Source organism: Squalius cephalus (assembly GCF_949319135.1).
Source record: "Squalius cephalus genome assembly, chromosome: 14".
NCBI lineage: Eukaryota > Metazoa > Chordata > Actinopteri > Cypriniformes > Leuciscidae > Squalius > Squalius cephalus.
Window position 1 is genome coordinate 5,445,923 of NC_137135.1, and position 8,645 is coordinate 5,454,567.

Here is an 8,645-nt window from a genome sequence, read left to right on the forward strand (position 1 = left end):
CTTTAGACCAGGCTTCAGTTGGTCAATGGCTCAGTCTATTTCAGTTCCTCAAAATAGCAACACCAACAATGCACCAGAACACACCTCGTTTTCAGACCAGCACGCCCATGGCGCACAGATGGGCACAAATGCATTTGCTATTTATACAATGTGGCGCAGGACATGAAAATGATAACTGCGTCGGGCTGAAACTAGCAAAACACAGTTGTGTCGTGCTTGGCGCTGCATTGCGCCGGGTGTATGATAGGGCCCATGGTGTGCAGAAAAAGGAAAAAAAAAATCAGATTCCTCCTGTTTATGTTTTATCATAAAATCAACCATATTTTATCATATAATCAATCATATCTTCTTTTGTTCATCATCATATAATCAGACATATTTGTATTAATGTTTCCTTGGATGATTTTGCTTCTCAAATACATACAGTATATACTGTATCAATGATGTATCTATATTTTTGACTTATGTTAACCTTTTGTTCTGAATATGTTCTACAGACATGGGCAAGTTTCCACTGATTCATGGAACAAGTTGTTTTTCTTTAACCCTCACATGAGGACATCATTTTCTGCAAAAACTACTTCCTGTTCAAAAACAAATTTTAGTTATTATACTTATTAGGTCCTATTTATCCCAAATAGCAAGAACAATTATAAAATGCACACCAGGCAAACTCTCAGGTCTCAGGAGGCTAGACAGTCCCGAATAGACTACTGGCTTGTTTCACAATCTGTTAGGAATTTCAATGTTTCTGTTAGGATTCTCCCTTCACCCATGACTGATCATAAAGCAACTCTTAACCAATCCCCTCTATCTTCAGTTATCTCTTCTTCAAGACCTAGAGCCTCTTACTGGAAGCTTAACTCTTCTTTGCTTAAGCATGATCAATTAAGGAAAAACATTTTATTTTTGATTGAATATTACTGGATCAAAGAACAAAAGGAAAATAAATACGGCCTCAATTGGGAACTATTATACCCATAGATATTAATTAGTATTACAACAGTATTGTTTAAACAAATGACCATAAGCAGAAAATGTCCATTCGGGTCGCTAAAGTTGTAATGTTTCCTGTCCTGTGTTTCCCTTGTCTTGTGTGCACTTTTGTTATTTCCTGTTCTGTGTCATGTTTTTGTAGTCCTTTGTAGTTTTTCTTGCTTATTAGTTCTCCCAGGTGTTTCTAATTAGCCACACCCCCTTGTTATCTTGTTTAGCTTGTTTGTCTGTGTATTTAAACCTCTGTGCTTCAGTTGTTGGTTGTCGGTCGTTGTTTAATGTACTGTTACCTGTTCTTGTCCTGAGTTCCGTGTTCCGCCTGGATTACCTGTTTGTTTTATTAAATGTATGCTTGCACTTGGATTCTCTCTCTGCTTCATCCTTGCCTCAGCGTGACAGAACGACCGACCAAACGATGAATCCAGCAGCATTAAATGAGTCTCTTCGTGTCATGCCTGCAAAGCCTGAGTCTCTTCACGTCATGCCTGATTTTCACAGCCTGACCCGGGAGTTTGCTGGACAGATCGCGGCCTTGGCCCTGGATAGCCTCGATCTGATCCAGTACACCTGGGGATTTATTCCTCTAGCTGCCTCTTGCTCTCTGGGTGACGAGGCAATTAAAGTGTGTTACCGGCTGGGGGCTAGGGAGGTTGACCCAAGGGAGCTTCCCAATCTCTCCGGTCTGGATTGGAGAGAGGCACTCTCCAGATGTCTGAAGAGCTTCCTCCCGTGGCACGCAAGGTCAACACCTGATCTTCACGTCCCGTCCAGTTCAGCCGCATCTTCGCCGCCACTGGTTCCGTCAAGCTCAGAGCGCACTTCTGCTGATCCAGAGACTGTTCACGTCGCTTCTGCTGATCCAGAGACTGTTCACGTCGCTTCTGCTGATCCAGAGACTGTTCACGTCGCTTCTGCTGATCCAGAGACTGTTCACGTCGCTTCTGCTGATCCAGAGACTGTTCACGTCGCTTCTGCTGATCCAGAGACTGTTCACGTCGCTTCTGCTGATCCAGAGACGGTTCACGTCGCTTCGGCTGATCCAGAGACTGTTCACGTCGCTTCTGCTGATCCAGAGACGGTTCACGTCGCTTCTGCTGATCCAGAGCTTCACGCCAGTCCAGCTAAGCCTGCACTTCACGCCAGCCCAGAGTCTCCTTCGCCGCTGGTCCCGCCCAGCTCAGAGTCCTCTTCATCGCTGGTTCCGCCCAGCACAGTGCCCTCACCGCTGGATCTGCCCAGCACAGTGCCCTCACCGCTGGATCTGCCCAGCACAGAGCCCTCACCGCTGGATCTGCCCAGCACAGAGCCCTCACCGCTGGATCTGCCCAGCACAGAGCCCTCACCGCTGGATCTGCCCAGCACAGAGCCCTCACCGCTGGATCTGCCCAGCACAGAGCCCTCACCGCTGGATCTGCCCAGCACAGAGCCCTCACCGCTGGATCTGCCCAGCACAGAGCTCTCATCGCTGCCCAGCACAGAGCTCTCATCGCTGCCCAGCACAGAGCTCTCATCGCTGCCCAGCTCAAAACCTTCTTCACCGCTGGTCCTGCCCAGCTCAAAGCCCTCTTCGCCGTTGGTCCTGCCCAGTTCAAAGCCCTCTTCATCGCTGGTCCAGGACTCTTTACCGGGGAGCCTCCCCAAGAAAATTTTGGGGGGGGGCAATACACCTCCGGACCAGTCCGATCCGCCCTGGCCGCCTGAAGGTTCGTGGCCGCCCGAAGGGTCTTCTCCGCCGTGGTCGCCCAAAGGGTCTTCACCGCCATGGCCACCCAAGGGGTCTTCTCCGCCGTGGCTGCCCGAAGGGTCTTCACCGCCGTGGCCACCCGAAGGGTCTTCTCCGCCGTGGCCACCCGAAGGGTCTTCACCGCCGTGGCCTCCCGAAGGGTCTTCTCCGCCGTGGCCTCCCGAGGGGTCTTCACCGCCGTGGCCTCCCGAGGGGTCTTCACCGCCGTGGCCGCCCGAAGGGTCTTCACCGCCGTGGCCGCCCGAGAGGTCTTCGGACAAGATGGCCGACTCCACGCCTGTGTCTTCGGACAAGATGGCCGACTCCACGCCTGTGTCTTTGGACAAGATGGCCGACTCCACGCCTGTGTCTTTGGACAAGATGGCCGAAACCACGCCTGTATCTTCGGACAAGATGGTCTCCTCTGAGCCCGTGTCTGTTCCTGTGCCATGGTCGCCTGAAGGGTCGTCTCCTCCCTGGCCGCCTGAAGGGTCGCCTCCACCCTGGCCGCCTGCACAGCCTGCTCCGCCCTGGCCGCCTGCACAGCCTGCTCCGCCCTGGCCGCCTGCACAGCCTGCTCCGCCCTGGCCGCCTGCACAGCCTGCTCCGCCCTGGCCGCCTGCACAGCCTGCTCCGCCCTGGCCTTCTGCCCTGCCGGAGTCTTCAGGCCCTCTTCCGCTCCACGGGCCTGGCCCCCCGTCCCGCCCCCGGATCCGCCTCAGACCCACCACCCTCCTGGACTTTTATTTTCTGAGGAGTGTCTGGAATCCACTCCTTAGGTGGGGGGCTATGTAATGTTTCCTGTCCTGTGTTTCCCTTGTCTTGTGTGCACTTTTGTTATTTCCTGTTCTGTGTCATGTTTTTGTAGTCCTTTGTAGTTTTTCTTGCTTATTAGTTCTCCCAGGTGTTTCTAATTAGCCACACCCCCTTGTTATCTTGTTTAGCTTGTTTGTCTGTGTATTTAAACCTCTGTGCTTCAGTTGTTGGTTGTCGGTCGTTGTTTAATGTACTGTTACCTGTTCTTGTCCTGAGTTCCGTGTTCCGCCTGGATTACCTGTTTGTTTTATTAAATGTATGCTTGCACTTGGATTCTCTCTCTGCTTCATCCTTGCCTCAGCGTGACAAAAGTAGTGCAAAACATCCCCAGCAAAAAGGTTTTTCAAAGTCAGAACTCCAGCTGAACGCTCTGAACCGTGAGCCATCCAAACATCATTGTTCCACTGATTTTTCCAAAAAGTAGTATCGCTGGCAACGGAATGGGACTCTTGAAAAAAACAAAAATCAGTCTTGAATGATTTGGCATATAGAAACAAAGCCTTCCGTTTAGTAATGTCTCTTAGCCCCCTGTCATTGAGAGAAATAATAGAAATAGACATACAAAAATAACTCTTTTAACAATGAACAGCAGATACCCGAGCTTACTGAGGTTGACAACGCATATGCAGCTGACGACAAGGCCAAGTCAAGTGTGCTTATAGCCATCAATAGTCCTGCTCCATAACGAAAAGGAAGAGCTCAAAAAAGCTCACTTGGAATGAGATGAACAGTTTGAACAGGCTTACATAGGGTTAATTTCAGAGCCCTCGATAAATGCACGGTGTCCGACAAAATGCGCCCTTTTCCCCTCCTTGCAGGCCTTTTCAACAGCCGGCCACAGCAACTTCCTCCTTTCTCGGTCAAAAACAGTGAGATCCTCAGTAAAACGAAGACTGTTCGCCCGCAGAAACTCTGGCGATTTCACCGCTCTCCACACACCATCCCTCATCACACGTGAGGAAAACTGAATAATGATCACACGCGGCCTTGAGGTATTCGGAAGCCTCTTCCCAATGCGGGGGACAAAGTCGATCTTATCTGGAAGAGTTTTGCTCTCCTCTGGAAAGATGGCCACACAAATGCGGATAGATTCGGTTCTGGCATTTTCCTTTTCCTTTTCAGGTACTCCATGCAAACGCAGGTTCCAGCGGCGAGAGTACCTCTCCAAGTCTGCAATTCTTATTTCGCAGAGCTCCATCTTCTTTTCTTCAGTATTTAGTCAAGCTTCGACGTGGCGGACTTTCCCTTTAATATCATTCAACTCGGCACATAAAAGTCCACCATCTTTTTTAGCCCTTCAATTTTAAGAGCGTTGTCACCCCCCATTTTCTCCAGGGCATCCGAGCGATTATTTATCAGCTGTGAGAGAGTGGGAATCACGGCGTCGTCTTCTGCTTTGCCTTTCTTTGAATCGGACACACGTGAAGCACACGACATCTCTTTTTCTTTCCTTTTGTCTGCAGCAGATTTCATCTTGCCCCTCCAAGTTATCGAGGGGCAGTATGAAGTATTTATGTAAACAAATACACATAACAGAATTGTAAGTAGTGTAGTTTGGCTGTTAAAAGAAGATTTGTCAGCGGAGCCCGATAAAGGCAAACTTAGCAGGACGCCATCTTGGCTGTGAGGTGGCAGAGCACTGTAGTACTTTGATGACTCATCAGTGTCTCATAATTATTCATGAGAAGACACTGTACAGTATCTTAATTATTCATGACACCACGTGGATCACGTGGATCATGACACACATGTCAAACTGTGATATCGCATCCAAATATGATTTAAATAATAAAGAGTTTTTTAGGTACTTGCAATTGCGAGACTTTCTAAGAGTTAAAACCCAACTGAAACTACCTAGTTTAACACAACTGGAGCAATATGTCTACTCAAGTCAACCGCTACACAAAATAATCTCTAGAATATATAAACCTCTTATGATAAATAAACCACTGCCTGAATTAGATAAATCTAAAGTGAGATGGGAACAAGACTTGGACATTAGCATTGAAGGAGAAACAAGGGGTGAACTGTGTCAAAATGGTGTTACATCATACTTGAACTCTAGATATAGAATGATTCAGTTTAACTTCCTTCATCAGATGTATATTACACCATCTAAGCTTTATAAGTTTAACAAAAAAAATTCACCTCTTTGCTTTCGATGTGGTGTGGAGGAAGGAACTTTTTTGCATTCCACATGGACTTGCCCTCTCATTCAGGGATTTTGGCAAAAAGTATGTCATTTTATTTCTGATATCCATGGAGTAAGTTTTCCACCAGACCCAGAAGTATGTTTATTGGGTAATTACACCAATTCCAATATTACACAAGATTATGCCATAAGACTCACAGAAATTCTGCTAGTAATTGCTAAGAAGTGCATTGCAATTAAGTGGAAATCTGATACTGTTATTCCTATAAATTTATGGTTATCTGAGGTTAATAACTGTGTACCACTGGAAAAAATAACATACTGGTTAAGAAAAAAAAGTAAAATATTTAATAAAATTTGGCAACCCTTTTTCCGCTATATGGAAGAAACTTCAATAGACCGGTTGGATTCTCTTCTCGAGTGAGGCTTTATACCGTATATTTACGATATCCTGTATCATCCCATTGTACTGTATAGTGTGTATTTTTATTTTATTTATTTATTTATTTTTGACGTTTGGTTGTTTTGTTTGGACTAATCTCTGTCTTATTTTGTGCAATAAGCTGTGTGAGTTTTTTGTCTATTTTCTTTTGTTTATGTAACAGTTCAAAAGCTAAAATAAAATATTCCAAAAAAAAAACTGTGATATCGCGTAGTACTAGTAGATGAGAGAGGCAATCATGGGGCGCAAAAGTGTTTGTTTTCGTGGTGCAAAAGTTCCAGTGCGTTGCATATCTTTCCCGGTGATGCTGCAGGGCTAGACTCTGTCTGCGGGCGGTTGGCTGGCCATCAACCATGGACACATCTAAACTATGTGTGTGTACGTGTAGCAAGTGCAGCTTCGATAACTGGAGAATGGTGGACTTCGGCCTTGTTCACCAATGCAGGTTGCGTCTTGCGAGTGATGCGGTACCAATTCCCGAAGACTTTTCTATCCCTTCAGAGGTGTGTGTGTGTCTGGGGATTCAGGAGGAGAGAAGTCCTCCACCTCCACAGAGCCCTGCGTACTGCTGCCACTGCAAATTTCTATGTCACTGTCCATCTTTATTATGGGGGTTCAGGGGGTGCGTAGAGGCTATGTACGGAACGTTTTTCTTTCTTCAATTACAATTACTGTAGGCTAATATATGTAGCAGGGCATTCAGTTACCTTTGAAAGGACAAAAATAAGGTGTCACTGTATTTCATTAGATTTTAACTTTGCCAGCTATAAAAAATCTAGCATTTCCTCACGTTTTACCACTGATTTTTAGTGACAGTCGATTTTTCAGCCACTGGCTGATGACAGTTACCCCCCCCCCCCACCCCTGCTGTGCCATACCACACCCACTCCCCTCCCTTCTTCTCACAGCCATCCACGCCCATTTATGCATTTATTGCATTTTTCAAAAAGATTGTGAGCTAGACTTGAGCTGATCGAGGGGGGTTTCATGACCCTTTAAGTGTTAAAGTATAGAGTATATTTTTGTGCCACTTTTTTTTTTCTGTTGAAACCACCACAGTCTGCTATCTAGTTTTGCAGCTGTGGCCCAAGAGGTCACAGTGCTCTTGTGGATAACAAAGAGGAACTTCCCCTTGCTTTCCTGATTAACCAAGTGAATAAACAGTGTGACATGTTTCCTGGTTAGTCAGACTCTGTTTCAGACTCAAACCTCTTTCTGTCTCACACTCTAGCTCACTGCAAGAGAGCTCTCCTACACGTTATTCTAGAATATTTACTCAGAGATAATAGAAGTGATTATTAACTGTAATGTTCATTTGTCTTTATTGTAATTTGAATTCTGATTATTTGCCCACCCAATCCGGTAAACATGATGGACCCGTATGAGAGTTCAAATCCCCATTGATGGGCGGTAACTTGGAAATCACCAGATTTTTGCTGGAAAATAGCCACGTGACATGTGCAAGATGACTGAATGTAATAAATAACAGTTATATAATAACCCGCCTGAACTTAAGAGGGGACTGAGAAATGTGTGAGAATTGGCGGTTTGTCCGGCCACAGCGGGACTAAAACACTCTCTCTCCTCTTTTCGCCGGTGAGTGAGGCGCGCGCGCTGAACGTTGCTCGTGACCGTCCGCTCTGTTATCCCTTGTGAACGACGCAATCTGCGCGGCCCAACAAGGGGGAGAGCGGGTTCGCTTTTTGTATGTAAGAAAAGCTGGCCGCGAGCTCGGAGAAGCGAACAGCATCAATTTTTAACTGCCGCGAGAGCCGGGATCGAACACGGGTCTCTGGCGCGAAAGCCTAAGATTCCGCCACTGAGCCACAGGGGAGAAAACAATAGCTTTTGGTTAGAGCGAGGATATAAGAGAGCGTAATGTCTTGTGACGGCGTTTGCTTGCAGGCGTGCGTGTATTTATAACAGGCTCGTATACTGCGATATGAACAATTCCAGTCGCCTGAACTTAAGAGGGGACTGAGAAATGTATGAGAAATGGAGGTAGGTCCGGCCACAGCGGGACGAAAACACTCTGTTCTCCTTTTCGCCGGTGAGTGACGCGCGAGGACGGAGTAGCTTTCTTGTAACGTAAAGAGAGCTCCAAGACCGTCCGCTTCTGCCATCCCTTGTGAGCGGCGCAGTAGCACGGCTCGAACAGAGGGAGGGTGTCTATCTCATTCGCCTCATCCCCTGACGCGGCGGCGGCGCGGACGAGAGCCGGCGGTTGAGCGGCCGGGGGGGGGGGGGGGGGGGCGGAGAGGGCGAGAGAGAAGCTCGAGGGAGAGGTTCCGGCGAGCTCCTCAGTTATATCAGTCTCCGGTGGAGCGGCGCTTCTTCTTGTGCGCCCCGGCAGGGACAGGCGGAGCGACAGCTTGGTCGAAAACTTCAAGTCGAGCCCGCAGGGTCGACATTGAAAGTTCTTCGCACTCAGGGCAGCCGCCCGTAGAGAGTGAGGTGGCGGCGTGCCCGCGGCCCAGGCAGAGAGCGCAGAAGAGGTGGCGGTCTCCGTTGCTGAG